A 20627-nucleotide genomic window follows, 5' to 3' on the forward strand; every position below is an offset into this window, starting at 1 on the left:
TTATGAACCATGGTGCACTAAATACTATTCGTAAACATTTATTTTGGATTGTCTGCAGTTTTGCTAATACAGGTAACCCTCGTATAACATAGATATTAGGTTCCATAGAAACGGCGCGTTATATAAATCGCGTTATACGTGACTTACATCACATAGAAAAAAGTAGGGGTAGGTTCCGAAATCTTTTTTTTTTAAATTATATAAATAACAATAACATATCCAACAAAAATAATATTTTTATTTAATTCAGGTAATTCATGTAAGTTAAGAAAACATAAACTATGAGACAAATGCGTAGTATAAAATTATAAAAATTACAAATTGTACATAAATTTCATTGCACATAATGCATAAATGTTTCTGACACAATAAAGTAAAGCGCATATTTTAATCGTCATCACTGTCTTCTTAAATAACATTTCGTAGATGTTCTTTAAGTGGGCGGAGGTCATCACCAATTGAAATCTCTTGGCCATCATTTGTATAATTCTCATTGCATACTTCGGCTGGTTTAGTCATCAAGACATCAGTAATAAGACTTTGCTTTCCACTATACTTCAATTTTTTATTACGTTCATAATATGGCGCTAAACAAATATCCAATTGTCTCGTGAATTTTCCGAGCGCTCCATTGAGGGATCCTTATCCATAAAATAACTTCCTAATTTTCTTGCCAAGTCCAATCCTTCTGCTAATTTCTTTAAACTGAATTCTTTAACGGATTCATCACAATCAGAATCTTTGGCAGAACTTTCCCTGCCATTATTAATTGTACCAGTTCCTCCTCATTTAAATCTGTTTCTCCATCAATTAATTCACTAATTTCGTTTTCAACCATATTGCAAAAGCCCTCTCCACCAAAAATGTGTGTGCGATGTTTATTATACGATGTAGCTCAGCATCCACTGGAGGTACGAAATTTTGTTCCAGAACGGCTTCAGGCCATATTTTTTTCCCACAAGCGCATTCAGCACAGAGGGTTGTAATTCCTTAATGGACAGAGAAATAATTTTTACACAATTCAATATTGAAAACTCTTCCATGCTTGAGGCAGTGTCATGTTTGGATTAGATTCCATTTTTTCCAAAATTAATTGAAATGTTCACCGAATATTATTCCACTGACAAGACCTCCATAAAGGTCGAAACCAGTCCGGGTAGTGGCCCTTTGCTTAATGCATACATGTCTGCAAGGAGATGTACTTTGCATTATGGGAGATACAGAGACAAGGAGTGATGAGAGCTTGGTCCACCTTTGCTACAAGTTGCCAAGGAATGTACCACCTTATGTCAGTCCTGAATATATTTTCAGGCACAAACTTTGTTTGCTTACACTTGGATAAAGAATTAAACTAAATTTATTATAGTGTAACCAAGTGCAAAATAAACTTCAAAAAAAAAAAGAAAAGGAAAAAAAGCCACTTGGCAGATTAGTGGGTTAGGGTGGATAGCAGCATTTTCAGAGAATTTTGCATAAGAAAATTTTGATCTTAGGTATATTAGCTTCTCAGTGAAACTGCAGGTTTCTTATGAACCATGGTGCACTAAATACTATTCGTAAACATTTATTTTGGATTGTCTGTAGTTTTGCTAATACAGGTAACCCTCGTTATTAGGTTAGAAACGGCGTGTTATATAAATCGCGTTATACGTGACTTACATCACATAGAAAAAAGTAGGGGTAGGTTCCGAAATCTTCTTTTTTAAAATTATATAAATAACAATAACATATCCAACAAAAATAAAATTTTTATTTAATTCAGGTAATTCATGTAAGTTAAGAAAGCATAAACTATGAGACAAATGCATAGTATAAAATTATAAAAATTACAAATTGTACATAAATTTCATTGCACATAATGCATAAATGTTTTTGACACAATAAAGTAAAGCGCATAATTTAATCATCATCACTGTCTTCTTAAATAACATTTCGTGGATGTTCTTTAAGTGGCCGGAGGTCGTCACCAATTGAAATCTCTTGGACATCATTTGTATAATTCTCATTGCATACTTCGGCTGGTTTAGTCATCAAGACGTCAGTAATAAGACTTTGCTTTCCACTATACTTCAATTTTTTATTACGTTCATAATATGGCGCTAAACAAATATCCAATTGTCTCGTGAATTTTCCGAGCGCTGCATTGAGGGATCCTTATCCATAAAATAACTTAATAACTTTCTTTCCAAGTCCAATCCTTCTGCTAATTTCTTTAAACTGAATTCTTTAACGGATTCATCACAATCAGAATCTTTGGCAGAACTTTCCCTGCCATTATTAATTGTACCAGTTCCTCCTCATTTAAATCTGTTTCTCCATCAATTAATTCACTAATTTCGTTTTCAATATTGCAAAAGCCCTCTCCACCAAAAATGTGTGTGCGACGTTTATTATACGGCGTAGCTTGGCATCCACTGGAGGTACAAAATTTTGTTCCAGAATGGCTTCAGGCCATATTTTTTTCCGCAAGCATTCAGCACAGAGGGTTGCAAATCCTTAATGGACAGAGAAATAATTTTTACACAATTCAATATTGAAAACTCTTTCTACACTTGAGGCAGTGTCATGTTTGGATTAGATTCCATTTTTTCCAAAATTAATTGAAATGTTCACCGAATATAATATGGCTTAAATGATATTATTTCTTGGTCGAGTGGTTGAATAAGTGAAATAGTATTAGGTGGCAAAAAGTTATTTTAATATTCGGATGGCTTAAATTTGTTGGGTGGCCTGGTGCATTATCTAAAATTAGTAGAATTTTGAAGTCCATATTCTTTTTCTTTGTGTAACTTTTTACATCGGGTACAAAAACACTTGAAAAACCAATTTTCAAACATGCTAGCTGTAACCCATGCCTTTTTGTTGGCCTGCCAATAAACAAGTAGGGTGGACTTCTCGAGCCCTTTCATCGCACGAGGATTTGTAGATTGGTTAATAAACATTAGTTTTGTCATGTAATCACCTGATGCATTGCTACAACACAGTACAGTAATTCTATCTTTGAAAACTTTGAATCCAGGAGCTGATCTTTCATTTTTCGAAATATAGGTGCATTTTGGCATTTTTTTTCCGATATAATCCAGATTCATCCGTATTGAACACCTGGTCTGCACTGTAACCACTTTCCCTAATGATTTTTAAGTTCTGCTGCTGGGTATTTCCAGGCAGCTTCAACGTCTGCTGATGCTAATTCTCCCTGGATTTTAAGATTATACAAAGAAAACTGCTTTTTAAAGTTTTCGAACCAACCCTTACTGGCACAAAATCCATGCTGAGAGATTTCTTTTGAAGAATCTTGTTCGAGTTCTTTTAAATGTTTATAAACTTTGAGAGCTTTTTGCTTAATAAGGTGTCCATCCAAAGGAATTTTCTTTTCAGTGCAATCTATCCAAATCATTAGAGATTTCTCCATCTCACATTTCTTTCTCACTTCTTCCAACATACCTTTCATATCTTCTCTCATAAATTTGTTACTACTTAAGTTATTAGTACCTACCAGAACTACCATCTCTTTTACTTTTCTTTTTTGGTTTTCAATTATGTTTGTGATATTTTTAATTTTCGCTGCCAGGAAACTAGAAGTGGTGACTCCCTCGGCAAGCGCAAATTTTAAAATTGATTCACCATACCATATCACCTCTTTTTTTTTTAGGTGATCACTGACTTACCTTGTTGTTATTAATATTTTGATTACCCAAGTTCAGTACTTTCCTGCCTTTCTTGTTCTGATCCTTTTTCTTATTGTATTTAAGTTTAGTCACACATTTTTTCCACCATTTCCAATTCTCTGGTCGATTTTTTATTTCTAATGTCAACTTATCCTCAGATAAATGATCATCATCACTGCAGCAGTACTTTTGTTCATCAGGACAAATGCCCTCCTCAGTAAAAACAACTTGAGCTTTAGACACTGCCTTTTTATGACGAGTTTTGGGCACCATTCTTAAGAGTAGTAAAAACTAATAATATTTCTGCACTTATGTTATAAAATGCTGTAGTACAATAATTACACTAAAAAACTACAAAAATATACTAAAAATACACAATTAAATCTAAGAAAACACTTAATAAATCAACAAAAATTTTATTATTATTATTATTCATTTTATCATTATTATTATTATTCATCAATAATAGAAAATATTAAAAAATATAAACATAAATGGATGGAATACGTTCAAAGAATGAAAACAGAAAGATTACCAAAACAAGCCTTAAAGAACAAGCCATTAGGAAAAAGAAAAACAGGACGTCCCTCTTAAACGATTCAATGATGACTTTTAAGGCCGAAACAGGCAATACTAGGCCTAAATCCTTGATACGCATGATGATGATGATGATTATTATTATTATTATTATTTGACACCTCCAGGGAGCCAAAGGACACATCGAGGGAGGGCACCTGCTCTACAACTCCGTCTCCACCATTCAATCACCAACTGACCGCAACTACACCAACCATCTACCGCTGAACCCCACTGGTATTTCCACAGACAATCACAAACATCCATTCCCACGGTATATTAGGTCTTATACCATTCTTGGTATAAGACCTAATGCAGAGAGTCTAGGAAACTAGATCATCAAAGGAAGAATGGGAAAAATTCTATTCTTGTGAGACACTTGTGACATGAAATTAAGAATTATCAACACTTAGCACAAGAATAATACAGTATTTCAATATTTGCCATATATTTCAGTCTGAAATTAACAGACTATCATCAGTCGTTTGATAGGAACAGTTTTTTACAAGTGGAATACAAACAATTGATTATTCAAAAGTAAAACAAGCCATGTGATGTTACACTGCTAAGCACTAAAGAGAGGTAAATTTCATCAGAACGATGAATAAATTATAGGTATCAATTCATAATTTCATACAACAATCTTAATTTATAAATTCAATTAAAGATAACATTAGACTAATGTAAGAACTAGGTCTCAATTTCCATGTTGCAGATAATTGGGTCATCAACTTGTCTGGTTGCCCTTTAATGAGTAGTAAAATACTCATCCTCTCAAAAGGACATGACTTTGCTATAGTCCCTAAAAAGATTCCTTGTTTAGATTTCCCAGTTAACATTGAACGGAACCTAAGTCATCTCTCCAGTGAAAAGGCTAATTCTCTTCACCTAGAAGTTGCTTCTACGTTACTTAAAGCCAAACTTCCTCCTTCCAACATATCTCCTTCTGAAAAGAAAGCGCTACATTCCTTAAGAAGCAACAGTCACCTTGTTATAACTAAAGCAGACAAGGGAAAAGCAACAGTAATTATGGATTCGTCAAATTACAGAAGAAAAATGTCTCTTTTACTTTGAGATCGCTCGACATAAGGACTTGATCATGACCTCACTGACAGGCAACTGAAGAAATTAAATTTCCTTCTAGATGAGGTTATAAGTTTAGATGCAGACACTATAGAAAGATTAAAAACTGATTTTGCAAGACCTACTAGGTTTTATGGTCTACCAAAAATTCACAAGACAGACATTCCTCTTCGTACTATAGTTGACTGTATTGATTCATCTACTTATCGCATAGCCAAATATTTAGCGAAATTATTGAAATCACATATAGGCAAATCACGCTATTTTTTTTTTGAAAAACTCTCCTGATTTATTAAACAAATTAAAAAATATCTCCTTACAACCTATTGATCTTATGGTGAGCTTCGATTTAGAATCTCTATTCACGAATGTACTACCTCTCAAAGAGACTTTACATTTACTTGCCGACATCTTCCCACAAGATATCGTAAAATTATTCGAATTCATGATGCACTCTGGATATTTCTCGAGTGAAAAAAAATTCTACAACCAGCAGAAGGAATGGCCATAGGAAGTCCACTTTCACCTGCTCTAGCCAACTTTTATTTACAGCATCCAGAAGACATCCTTTTTTCATCTATATAACCTCAGCCATTCTTTTGGGTTAGATATATCGACATTTTTTCAGTCTGGCCTCAACACTGATTCCTTACCTGCCTTTTTAGCCGAAATCAATTCTTTACACCCTCATATCAAGTTCACCATGGAGATTGAAAAAGACAACAAGTTATCCTTTTTAGACATCCTTCTCATCCGCTCATCTTCAGGTATTCTGACAACAACAGTTTACAGAAAACCCACTTTTACTGGACGTTACATTCTCAAAAAACCTGCTCATCATCCTTATCAAAAAATAGGAATCATAAAATGTTTAATTCGACAAGCTAGAACTCAACTCCCCATGAATTACAGAAAGAACTTTCTGTAAATGGGGGGGGGGGTGTGGCTCTTTACTTTCATTATTGTAATAACGAGGCTATTGAAAGTTTATTTTTCACTTGGTTAGAGTATAATAAATTTAGTTTAATCCTTTATCGAAGTGTGAGCAAACAAAGTTTGCGCCTGAAAATATCTTCAGGACTGGGTTAAGGTGGTACAACACCAGGGCAACTCGTTGCAAAGGTGGAGCAAGCTACCAGTATCTCCTATAATGCAAAACACATCTCCTTGCAGATATGTCTAATGTTATGCATTAAGCTTGCTGCTTGTTGGTAGCTTGCTCCACCTTTGCAATGAGTTGCCCTGGTGTTGTACCACCTTAACCCAGTCCTGATATTGGCTATTGGCGGGTATTGGCTTCGGTTGATCTCCCGCAGCACTAGACATCTGACCGAAACTGCCTCGAGTATTTACATTGGCTGTTCTCTCATCGTTCCCATTGGCTTCTTCTTTAACGTGGCTTCGCCGTAACGTCCTGTCCTCTGGATCCTATTCCCGATATTTCTGCCTCTAACTGCCGATGATTTTCCGTCGATCTTCAATGCCTTCTTATTTCACCATCTCCAGGGCCTTGCATGAAGTGTTGAGACCCCAGAAGAATATGGCACGATTCTTTGATCTTCTGTTTATACTGACCTGTTCTTTCTTCTCCTGGTATAGTAACACAAATCCAATTAGACAGACACTGGAACTACTTGTGAATTGTGCCATCCCTTTTAAGAATGACCTTGATGGTGGGCATCCACAGAGCTTGTAAACAATGGTTTCAAAAAGCACTTAGTTAAACAATAACATATAGGTTGGAGTGACATAGCATTTTCTTTTGTTTCTTGTAAACTTTATTCATTCTTTGTTTACTATGTCTTGGCCAGATTAAATTTATCATAGGATTAAATATATTATTTTTACAAACTTTCTTTTTATATTACAATCTTTTGAGATGTGACCTTTGTAAAAGTCGATGTAAGGTGCTTGTAAAATCACAAGCACCTTACATCGAATTTTACATTTACACTATCAACCATTACAGGAAATTAAATGGCTTCTCTGAAAAGACTACACAATATCTGTTTGATTCCTACAATCCAATCCAGAACAACAAAGAATCAATACGTCGAGTTCCAATTCCATATATATATTTCCAGAATTTCAGAACCAATTTCAAGAATTCTGAAGAAATATGATTTAACAGCCACTTATATCCCTATTAATAAAATATTCACCTATTTCCCCTCTTCTAAATATAAACGCTTAACTATATCGCTGCCTAGTGTGTATCAAGTTCCGTGTGACTGCAATCTGTAACTTTGGACAAACTGGACGCTCTATAGAAAAAAGAATACAAGAACATCAATCGTACATTCTTCACAACAAATCTGATAAGTCTGGATTGGCGCAACACACGGGATAGAGACAAGCTACAACATTCTCTGGTCTAGGACTCACCTTCTACACAGATCATCATACGTATCAAGGATTCAGGCCTAGTATGGCCTGTTCCGGCCTTAGAAGTCATCGTTGAATCGTTTAAGAGGACGTCCTGGTTTTCTTTTTCCTAATGGCTTGTACTTTAAGGCTTGTTTTGGTAATCTTTCTGTTTTCATTCTTTGAATGTGTTCCATCCATCTATGTTTATATTTTTTAATTTTTTCAATTACTGGTTCTTGGTTTAATTCTTTCATAATATCTTCGTTTCTTTTGTGATCAAATAGGGTATACTTTGCAGTTTTTCTCATAAACTTCATTTCAGCTGTTGTTAATCTTTGTTTGTCTTTTTGTTTTATTGTCCAGATTTCGCTTCCATACATTAAGACCGGTAGGGCTAATGTATTGTATACTTTTAGCCTGGTTTGTTTTTGAACTAGGTTTGGTTTAAATATATAGTTAATTACCCCTGTTATTTTTAAATTTCGCTTTCATACATTAAGATTTCGCTTCCATACATTAAGACCGGTAGGGCTAATGTATTGTATACTTTTAGCCTGGTTTGTTTTTGAACTAGGTTTGGTTTAAATATATAGTTAATTACCCCTGTTATTTTTAAATATTTTGCAATTTTTATGTTTATATCTTTTTCATTTTCATAAGTGATCATACATCCTAGGTAGTTCAATGAATTCACCTGTTCTAAGATCTTGTTATCTAATACTATTTTAGTTCTAGCTGGATCTTGTCCTTTAAAGGCCATAGTTTTTGATTTTTCCGTTGATATTATCATACCATAATCTTTGGATATCTCATTTAGATTTAAAATAGCTTTCTGTAAGTTATCTTCAGAATTAGTAATTATTATTTGGTCGTCTGCAAAGAGGAGAGTGATTAAGTTAACTGTAGGTGAAAGTTTAATTCCTTGATGTAAATTTTTACTCCATTTTATTATTATTTCATTTAAGTAGATATTAAAAAGAGTTGCTGAGAGGGGACATCCCTGTCGGACCCCTTGGTTTATCTCTCTTGTATATGATAGCTCATGATTTAATCTTATTTGTATTTGATTATTTTCATATATACTTGTGACAGCTTTTAGGACAGATGTCACTATAAATTCTACACAATTCTACTATAAATTCTACACAGATGTCACTATAAATTCAAATGCCTATTCCAAGAGAGTGCTGAGGCCTTACTTCAATGCCCTAATTTGAACTGAAATGATTGCCTATCCTTGTCAAAAATATGGGAAAGTTTAATCCTGATAGCACATAAAGTTTTTTTTCCCCTCAATTGAGACCTTCTAGTTCTTACATTAATCTAATGTTATCTTTAATTGAATTTATAAATTAAGATTGTTGTATGAAATTATGAATTGATACCTATCATTTATTCATCACTCTGATGAAATTTACCTCTCTTTATTGCTTAGCAATGTAACATCACGTGGCTCGTTGTTTTACTTTTGAATGATCAATTGTTTGTATTCCTCTTGTAAAAAACTGTTCCTATTAAGCCACTGATGACAGTCTGTTAATTTTAGACTGAAATATTTGGCAAATATTATTCTTGTGCTAACGTGTTGACAATTCTTATTTTGAATAGGAAAAATGTGTGTGAAAGTTCAGCTATAGTATGCAAACTTGCTAAAGATATGAATGTCTTCGAAGATGGTTATGTATGTTGCGAAGGGGTGTGAAAATATGCTTTTGGTTCGGATCTTTTAAGTATGTTTAGGAGGGAAAAGAGAAAATTCTAGAACAAGACCAAATAGACTGCATATCTAATTATAAGAATAGGCTAGGTAGTAATTTATTATGTCCATACACAAATTCCAGGAGCATTAGAAACAAAGGTGTTGAGTTTGTTGCTTTATTGAATATGATGAGGCCTAAGACTGTTGGCAATAGTGAAAGCTGGCTATCAGAACCAGATATGGTAACTGGGATCGAGTGCAATGGTTATACTATTTTTTAGGAATGACAAGAGACAGGAGAGGAGTACTACAAACGTTAGGGTAGAAACACAAGAAAACAATGAGTAGCAATGCCCCATGTAGTGGTGAGTTTGAGTCTATGTAGTGTGAAGTGGAGGTTAACAGAATGAAATATATGGTGAAGTGTTGCTACAGACCTGGCAGCTCAGCTGCAGAGGACAAAGAAAGGCATCGCCAATTTAGCCTTATGGGTACCAAACGAATGATCATTATGGGTGACTTTAATTTTCTAAACATTGATTGGATAGAAGAGAAATCTCATGATAAGAAAGGAGAGGAATTTATTGAATTGTTGTGAGACAACTTTCTCAATCAGCATGTGAAAGAAGGAACTCAAGGTCAGAGAATGTTGGATTTGCTCACACGGTCAGAAAGTGACATCTTGACCTGGATAAAAATTTATCTATAAGGACGGATGGAATATCAGCCCATCTGCTAAAGGAATGCTCAACTCAATTGGCTAGGCCTTTCACATGTTGGTATAACTCGAGTCTCAGCTCAGGAATAATACCACAGGAATGGGAGGAATGTATGATAGTTCCATTGTACAAAAGCAGTGCAAAAACTGATGTGTCTAACTACCAACCTATCAGTATCTCTGTGTAGTAGCGAAGATTTTAGAGAAGTTGGTAAGAACTTAGGCACGATTTTCTTCCCATACAGAAATGGGAAGAAAAACATGCTATCCTCTGCAGGTAACAGCATGGGTTTACTAAAGGAAGGTTATGTTTTAGCAATTTGCTCAATTTTATAACAATATTACGGCCAGGTTGGATAAAAGGAATGGATACACTATGATAATTTTGGATTTTTCTAAGGCATTTGATAGGATACCACACAAAAGGCTGTTGCATAAACTGGGGAATATGGAATTGGATCAGAGGATGGTAGACAGACAGATATCAAAAGTGGTATACAGTGGGTGTGAATCTGCCAGATATAAGGTGACCAGTGGTGTACCTCAGGGTCCAGTCCTTGTGGGATTATTGTTCAATCTATGAGGGAGGTCTGAAAAGTTCTTGGCCTTACAATGAAAAAAACGAATTTATAATTTCTAAATTATTTTTATTTTTCAACACAATCTCCCTTAAAACTAATACATTTATTCCAGTGATGCTCCAGCACTGTTATCCCATCCCTGTAATGGTTCTCAGTAAGATCTGCAAAATACTCCTCTACAGCTACAATCACCACTTGATTCGAAGAAAAAAATGACCAGCGAGGAAGAGATTCATAGTGCAAATCCCTTAATTTTCCCATTGCCAAAACACCTTTGTGGGCAGGTGCATTGTCCTGATGAAAGATGATTTTTTCTTCTGCAAACTGGGTCTTTTCTCACAAATTTTTTCGTCTAGTCTGGTTAAAAGATTGGAATAATATTCCCTGGTTATTGTTTTACCTTTTTCAAGATAACTAATAAGCAAAATGCCTTTAGCATCCCAAAAAACACTGATGCCATGACCTTTCCTTCTGATGGAACTGACTTTCTTTTTTGGTACTGAACAACCGGCTTCTGTCCACTGTTTTGACTGCTGTTTGGATTCTGGTGCATAATGGTGAATCCAAGTCTCATTCATAGTAATAAATGGCCACACAAAATCAGTTTTATTCTTAAGTATAGTTTCTGGGAAATTCCCATGCTACTCCTCTTAAACACTATTAATATAATTAACGGCTATTTGAGCCTGTTTTTGTTTAGGAGTGTCCCTTATATTTAATACATTGGCTAACATAACTCAAAAAGGGGTATATATATATTTTAGGGCATTATGGGCGAGTATAGAAAGCAATTATGGCAGAATAAAAAATGTGGAAAAATTTGTACATACCTTGTTTTTGGTTTAAAGATGCCTTCTAAATCCAAGCTCTTGCTGAAATGTTGTTGAATGTAAATGACTGTAGGGCTATGTCAAGGCTGCCTAAGGGAGGGCAGCCTTGACATAGCCCTACAGTCATTCCCACAAAGTTCCGACGATGGTCAGATGATGACCGAAACGGTCCACACCCCGTAAACCCTTGCCCCAGTTCCACATAAGGATACCCTTCCCCTTCGTTTTTCCCCCCTCTCCCTCCCTCTCCCCACAACAAAATAATATATATATATATATTTATATATATATTATTAATAGTAACCCGGGTTTCCAAACTTATTTCCCGTGTCTCAAGCACAGTCCCATGTTCTTCTCCCCCCCCCCGTTTACATCTTTCAGCTCTTGCTTGGGATTTAGAAGGCATCTTTAAACCAAAAACAAGGTATGTACAAATTTTTCCACATTTTTTATTCTGCCATAATTGCTTTCTATACTCGCCCATAATGTCCTAAAATATATATATACACCCCTTTTTGAGTTATGTTAGCCAATGTATTAAATATAAGGGACACTCCTAAACAAAAATGCTAGAAGTATAAGGAACAAGGCGGATGAAATGGTTGCACTAATTGCGTCTGTGCACCCAGAGATTGTTGGAATAAGTGAGACATGGTTAGATGAGGATGACATCCTGACAGGAATAGAGATGGAAAGGTATGATGTGTTTTGTGAGGATAGAAGGGGTAAAAAGGGAGGGGGAGTGCTATTGATGATAGAGAAAGAGTTATGTCCATACAAGGTAGAGATGCAAGAGGGAAATGGGGCCAGTGGTTTTGAGGCAGTATGGTGTGAGATAGAGGTGAATAGAATCAAATACTCGGTGGGATGTTGTTATAGACCTGGTAATGTGGATGGTGGTGATAGTGAAATGTATAGTCAAATAAGCCAAGCAAATAAGAAAAGGGTGATCATTATGGGTGATTTTAATTATGGCAATATAGACTGGAATGAAGAGATAGCAACTGGAAGTAAAGAAAATGAGTTTCTTGAGTTTTTGAGGGATAACTACCTCAGACAGTATGTAACAGAGGGCACAAGAGGATTAAGGGTCTTGGATTTGGTCATTTCATCGGAGGATGTAATTATCAATGAGGTATCAAATCATCCACCAATTGGTGAAAGTGACCACGAGGTGATTACTTGGGTGGTTGCCAGCAGTGCAAGGACCCCTGTGAAAAAAGGGTATATGTGGAACTACAAGGGGGGTGATTATGAAGAGCTCAGGAGACAGCTTGCAGGTGTAGCATGGAATGAGGAGTTAGCTGGAAAAGAGATCAATGCAGCTTGGGGGATTTTCAAAAAATATTTAGTGGATGCAATGTCTAAATGTATACCATGGGTGAGAAGGTTAAATAAGGTAGGTGTGAGATGGATGAATAAAGAGATTAAGCATGCAATACAGAGAAAAAGGGCATTGTGGAGGCAGCATAAGAGAAGTGGAAGTAACCAATTTCATGAGGTCTACAAGGACCAGGCAAGGAGGGTGACTTGGTTGGTGAGAGTAGCTAAAGAGAGGTATGAACAGCAGTTAGCTAATGAAGCTAAAAAGAATCCTAGGGAGTTCTTTCGATATGTAGCCAGCAAAAGAAAGAATGATTACGAAGGATGACATTGATAGGAGGGAATGGTATAAAGACAGCTGTTGCAGAATGTGTGGTGGAGATACTTAATGAGCAGTTCATAAAGATCTTTCAATCTTGTGATTGTGACTTCATGGAGAGATTAAGAGCAGTTGATGATGGGGAGGAGAGACTGACTGTAAGTGAGCAAGAGGTGTTTGGGGAGTTGAGTAAACTACATGTAAATAAGGCTGTGGGACTTGATAATATATCACCGCGTATTCTGAAGGAATGTGCCACAGAGTTGACACCTGCCTTGACATATTTTTTTAATACGAGTCTTGCACTTGGTCAAGTTCCTAAAGAGTGGAAGGAGGGCAAGATTGTGCCACTTCATAAAGGAGGTGATCGAACTCAAGCATCAAACTATAGGCCTATCTGTGTGTCAGGTGTTGTGGTTAAGTTGTTGGAGAAGCTTGTGAAAACTAAGATCCAGAGTTGGGTTGACAACAATGGTATAATCTTTGATGGACAGCATGGATTTGCTAAAGGGAGGTCGTGTTTTAGTAATCTACTTACTTATTACAATAAAGTGACTGCTTCCTTGGACAGAGGAGAAGGATACACAGTAATATACTTGGATTTCGCAAAAGCTTTTGATAGAGTACCTCATGATAAGTTGACAGTCAAACTAGAGCAGATGGGGTTGGATATTAGATTAGTGCATTGGATTGGAGACTGGCTATCTGATAGGTATCAACAAGTTGTGTATGGGGGTGCAATATCCAGGAAAAGGAAAGTCACTAGTGGAGTGCCTCAGGGATCTGTTTTAGGGCCATTACTATTTAACTTGTATATTAATGATATTGGCAAAGATTTAGATGGTGATATTCAGTTGTTTGCAGATGATGCAAAGTTGGGACGAACCATAAAGAGTAGTGAAGATGTTGTGGCCTTGCAAGAAGACTTGAATAAATTGCGGGATTGGGCAAGCAAATGGGGATGTGAGTTCAATGTTGCAAAATGTAAGGTTTTAAAATTTGGAAAACAAAGATGGAATGCAGAATTTATGCTTGGTGAGAATATATTGTTGGAAGTAGAGGAAATAAGAGATCTGGGAGTGATAGTGGATAAGGATCTAAAATTTAGGGGACACACCGCCAAAATTGTGAAGACAACACAAAGACTTCTGGGAATGATGAGGAGGACACTGATGTGTAGAAGTAGGGAGATTCTTGTTCCACTGTATAAGGCTTTGATTAGGCCACACATGGACTATTGTGCCCAGATTTGGTCACCTGGTTTTCAGAAGGATGAAGAGATGTTGGAAAGGGTCCAAAGGCGACTGACTAAGGTAGTTTCTGACCTCTGGAATGTCGAGTATGAGGAAAGATTGAAAAGATATAATTTGCAGAGTCTAGTGGAGAGAAGGAAGAGGGGAGATATGATAGAGACCTACAAGTTGGTAAGGGGTTGTTATAGGATCAATAGTGGAGAAGTTCTACAGAGAATAGTGGGAGATCAGGGGAGAGCCAGAGGTCATCCCTGGAAACTGTATAAAGAGGGTGTGAGTAGGGGAGTGAGAGGCAGGTTTTTTTCGTGCAGAGTTGTGAATGATTGGAATGCCTTGCCTGAGAGTGTGGTGTCTGCAAGGAGTTTGAATGTGTTTAAGACCCGGTATGATGAGATGTGTGTGAGATAAAAGGACCTCCTAGATGAGTCTTTGACTCCATGAGGTCTTGTTTAATAATAATAATAATAATAATAATAATAAAACAGGCTAAAATGCTCCAAGCACTGTTCAGAGATTTTCATGCGAATGCATTTTTGATCTGCTGTGAGTAAGCACAGCACCCCTCTTGTGCAAAGCTTTTTCATTTACAATTCTTCATGCAAAATATATCCCACACGTTCTTTTGAAATGCCTATAGTCTCAGCAATTTCACGCACTCTGACTCACCAGTCATCCAATACCATATCGTGCACTTGATCAATAATATCTGGTGTTGTTACATTTTTTGAACGTCCTTCACGTGGAACATCTTCAAGGCTGGTATGGCCACGTTTAAACTTGGCAGCCCAATTCTTAATTGTCAAAAACGAAGGAGAAGAGTGCCCATAAACTTTTATGAAATTCAAATGCATTTCTTTTTGCATTAAACCTTCTTTTACAAAGAATTTTATAACCGCATGATACTCAATTTTATCCATTTCAAGGAATACAGAAAACACTTTTCCTTCAGAAAGCTGTATAAAACAAACTCTGTACTTGATAGAATGACTTGGAATTTCACATGGATGCTTATGACAGATGTACGAACTTAGAAAAAAAAAATCTGATTATTTTGCCATCTATGGTTCAGACCACCCTCATATAAACTTTTGAATGGGTGTTATAGCATAGTGTCTGATGAAATTTTTCATTATATGGAAGATGGGGGAGAGAACACAGGGGCATCTGTGGAAGTTAAGTTTGTTCACAGTCAAGAAAGGGGTAAGAGCTAGAGAGCAGTGAGTGAGTGTAATAGTTTGCTTTCAGGGATAGTGAGTGCATCTAGTGTGAATGAATTTAAAGGAAGGCATGACAGCCGGTTTGGGTGATTTATAGCCTCCTTTGATGAGTTGCTGACTCCCTGGAGGTCTCAGATAATAATAATAATAATAATAATAATAATAATAATAATAATACCAAAGAAATATTAGCAGTAAGTTAAATCAAGTAAGTAAAACTATATATACTGTTTGATATATTACAAAGAATAAATATACCTAATATTTTACTGCATGCAATATTGAATATATACAAAAATAATGAAATAAAAATAAATGAAAAGTTATCTGAAAAACAATCTATAAACAAGGAGTAAGACAGGGATGCACTCTATCTCCAACACTTTTCAATATTTATAATAATGATATATTAATACAGTGGAACACCTTAACAAATCAAGGTATAGAAATTTCCCGGAATAACAAAATAAATACACTATTATTTGCAGATGATCAGGTAATAATACCAGATAAGGAAGACAATTTACAAAGAGCAATACATAATTTAAACATTATAGCAGAACAATTTGAAATGAAAATTTCCAAAGAAAAAAAAACACTAAAACAATGGCATTTTGTGGACAAACTCTAGTTAGAAGCAAAATAGTTATTAATAATAAAATAATAGAACAGATAAATACTTTCAGTTATTTGGGATGTGAAATATCATATCAAGGAGAAAAAGACATAAAATTAAAGACATCAATATTTTACAGGGGGTGCTTAAGGGTTAAAGCTATATAACTCCCCCCCCCCCCCCCACCCCCCCCCCCCCCCACCCCCCCCCCCCCCCACCCCCCCCCCCCCCCACCCCCCCCCCCCCCCACCCCCCCCCCCCCCCACCCCCCCCCCCCCCCACCCCCCCCCCCCCCCACCCCCCCCCCCCCCCACCCCCCCCCCCCCCCACCCCCCCCCCCCCCCACCCCCCCCCCCCCCCACCCCCCCCCCCCCCCACCCCCCCCCCCCCCCACCCCCCCCCCCCCCCACCCCCCCCCCCCCCCACCCCCCCCCCCCCCCACCCCCCCCCCCCCCCACCCCCCCCCCCCCCCACCCCCCCCCCCCCCCACCCCCCCCCCCCCCCACCCCCCCCCCCCCCCACCCCCCCCCCCCCCCACCCCCCCCCCCCCCCACCCCCCCCCCCCCCCACCCCCCCCCCCCCCCACCCCCCCCCCCCCCCACCCCCCCCCCCCCCCACCCCCCCCCCCCCCCACCCCCCCCCCCCCCCACCCCCCCCCCCCCCCACCCATAAAAAACCGAATAACAGATCTATACAACCATTAATACGTGTTAGATGGAAACAATGCTATTTGATGTAGCGTTCTGTGGTTTAAAACCACAGAACATCAATCTAATGATATACTGCTTCAAAACTACTCTCACCATTACCCCTTCATTATCAGCACTCCCTCCCCCATTCCTATCCTCATAATAAACATCATACCCTTCAATTTCTATTCCCAATCAAATCAGAAAATTATTCTCATCCAACTGCTTATTCCAACCATTTTTGTGCAGTTTTTGTCTGTATTCAGGGAAAACAAGGGGGAGATCCCTCCCCCTTGTTTCCCTGCATACAGACAAAAACTGCTGTGGTTGTGGTGATGGGCAGTAGATGGCGTTGACTGTGGTTTTGTGTAGTTTGAAAATTAAGTAATAGGAATGACGATGAGATGTGTGAAGGGGTGTAGTGGAATGCCTTCCTGTGATGAGTTCTTGGACTCCTTGGAGGTGTCAGATAATAATTATAATAAATTCATTTCCCATATTTTTGATACTTGTGATAATTGTAAATAAACATAGCAATTCATTTCTTGGTCTATAACCAGTCCTACACATGCCATCCCCTCATGTAGTGGTTCTCCACACTTGCTCCTGTCTGCTCACCTTCATAACTTTTTATCTAATATACTCAGCTATTCCCTATGCACATACATGAATTCACATACATGAATTTATTTTTCCAGAAACCACTGTTGTTATACTATGTCTACCTGATCCCTCCCCCTTGTTTCCCTGTCCAGCTTGCATTCCTATATGCACATTCTTATCTCATGCACTCTTCATTCACAAATAGTTCATTCTCACATTTTCACTCTCTCCTGCTTGTTCTTATCACTGGATTCCATTTATGATGGATTTATAAGTTTTGGCTAATCTACATATTCAGGGGAGGGGGGGGGAAACTAAAAGGTTTGAGTCTTTTAGCTTCAGCAGATCAAGATGTGGCATCTTTAGAAGCCTTTTGAGACATAGTGGGGATCCTAAGCTACCAGTTTATAATTAGTGCAGTCACTGAGAAGCATATTCAATTTTCAATTATAATCACAGGAATTGAGTTCAACATTAGTGTTACTGTTGTTTGACTCTAGTGATGATTATGTTGTTGTCTTTGTGAATTTTACATAGTATGTAGAGCTTGGTATTCGAGAGATTTCTTCTAGGCAGAATGCTTGTGATAAGATGTTAGCTACGTTGAGCTGATGCTGTTGGCACCATGAGGATATAAGTTTTACATGTCGCTCTCTACATGCCACATGATTTCTAAAATAAGAACTTGCCATGGTGATGCAAACTTGTGGCCAAAGCTAAGGACATTAACAGCTGTTTATTATTATTGCCACATTTTATTATTGGCACCTCCATGGAGTCCTAAGACCCATCACGAGAGACCCAAACTATCAACCAGACGCATATTCTTACCCAACTTCTGGGGATGACCTCTTGTTCTGTCACCTCTAGCCAAGTGCTGAATCAATCCTATAAAAGCCTTAAAGTAACTTAAATGTTTCTAACATACCCCCCCCTTTTTTTTTTGTTGCTTATCAACCAACTTTTGCAATCTTTCATAGGAAGCATTCTATAGACCGATCACTCACCATCTTGGTCACTTGCCTCTAGATCATCCCCAAGAAATCCAGGTTACCAGACCTGAGCACAGTAATTCAGATGTGGTCATAACAAGACTTTATAAAGATGAATGATAACTCCCTTATCTCTATTTGTTAGTGTGTTCTTCAGTGACCAAGTAATTCAGTGAGCTACCATGGCAACTTTAGCAATATGCTGTCTAAACTTCAACTCTCTATGTACTACTACTACCCCCAAATCCCTGACTTCATCAATTTATTATATGGTTCCCTCAATGTGGTACATACACAGCTTGTAATCTTTGTAACCCAAAATACCTAACTTCACTCTTTTCTACATTAAATTGACATCCATTATGTTTTTCCCACACTGTTAACCTATTTAAATCATCCTGCAAGCTCTCTATATCACCTTGATTAACCATTACCATACCCAACTTTGGGTATGGTAATAGTTAATCCAGCAAACATTTATGTAAAATTAAACAGCAGTAGTCCAAGCACAGAGCTCTGTGATACACCACTAGTCATCTGCCTTGTTTCATTGAGTCTTTTTTGACAAAAAAGTCAGCTGACTCTACAGCTGAGAAGAAGAACTGCAAAGATTGTTTAATTTTTTAGTTTATCCTTTCTTTCCTGAAGTTCTTTGCAGGCAGATTTATCAGCAATATCAAAGAATAAATACCCCAAAGTTTTGGGTTCAGAACACAAGAGAGATTCAGCTTGGAAAGAGCTAATGGCTGTGAAGAAAGTTTTGAAAAGTTTCTGTTATTTGTAAAAAGTTTAAGTACTATTTATTTATTTAATCCTGTTATGAATTGTGCCATTGTGAATAGTTTTAAACTATTAAATCTTGTCTACTGTGCCTATTGTAAAAAAAGTTTGTGAGTGGTTAGATTTCTATACTAAATCTAAGCACACAAGTAAGATCCTAGATATGTAATTTTGCTATGATAATTCTCTCCTATTCTCAAAATTCAATCTTCACTTCAATAATAATTCAATAAATTGAATCTACACACCTATATATATATATATATACAAAAACCAAAAAACAGTTTAATGCTATTAAGATACATTTAAAAAGAAAAATACAGTATTCTGAAACTTGTCTTAAAATTCTAAAAGGTAAAGCATTAAATCACATCTTATCTGGTTTTTGGGCCCAAAATTATACCATTCAAAAATAACATTTGTCTCTTAACTGTGTTGACCCCTCTTGAAAGAAACAGTTTCATTATTTCTTTGGCATAAACAGTTCTCCTGAAAACTAATGTATCTTGGAAATAACTGTAGATTTACTGTTATTAGTTAGAGATACAAAGAGTTCAGACTTGAGAATAAAGTCTTCAAATTCGAAGAGTCTAGCATTCCTCCATTAATGCCTTCTAGAAAAATCCCACAAAACGTTTCTTATTCTTCAACTTTCATCTTCAAGATTCCACAATCTTTTTCCACTTCCTGTATGAAGGATCCAGAGGGAAAACAACTGAACACTTAAAAATCAAATTGCTGTATCCTCTGAAAGAGCCATCGAGACATTACTGCACTAATGGAACCTTTAATATCCAATAAACATTTCTCTTCATATGTGAGAAAAAACTTAATTTATTAAGTTCCTATAACTATTTTCAACAACTGTTATTACATTTACTTTTGTAACAAAACAGCTAAATAGCTTTTAAAACATCTTTCTTTCTGAAAGACTAATACTCATGAACCTTCCTCTAACTCGTTCCAAAAATTCTTCTGTATCTCAACATATGTCTCTTTCTCTCATGCATGCAGCTCTCTCCAGCTATTTATTAGTTGCCAAGTTCTTTTCACCTAAATTTGGTGATGAATCATTCATCACCAAATTTAATCTTTCCTTTTCATTGATAATACAGTTCTGAAATCAAGACCAGATCTTTGATCTTGAATTAACACTTAACTAAACTTATACAGACACATCACTTCTATGGTGTCCCCACCACCCAAAAAACTTGACATAATTTTTTCACTCAAGACATTATTTTCTACTGTACAGCTATTAATTCTGTACAAATTCCATATGCACCTAACCTTAGAATACTGCTCTCATATCT

The 20627-nt window shown here is 36.9% G+C and overlaps 1 protein-coding gene across 3 annotated transcripts in view; it reads right to left on the reverse strand.

Annotated features, from left to right (window-relative positions):
• The window catches only part of twin (CCR4-NOT transcription complex subunit 6-like twin), a 501959-nt gene that overhangs the window by 79380 nt on the left and 401952 nt on the right, over positions 1–20627 (reverse strand). The gene's annotated exons all lie outside the window — the stretch shown is intronic.

The sequence above is a fragment of the Typopeltis vanoorti genome, chromosome 8, assembly GCF_054136105.1.
Source record: "Typopeltis vanoorti isolate ZY-2024b chromosome 8, IOZ_Tvanoo_1.0, whole genome shotgun sequence".
NCBI lineage: Eukaryota > Metazoa > Arthropoda > Arachnida > Uropygi > Thelyphonidae > Typopeltis > Typopeltis vanoorti.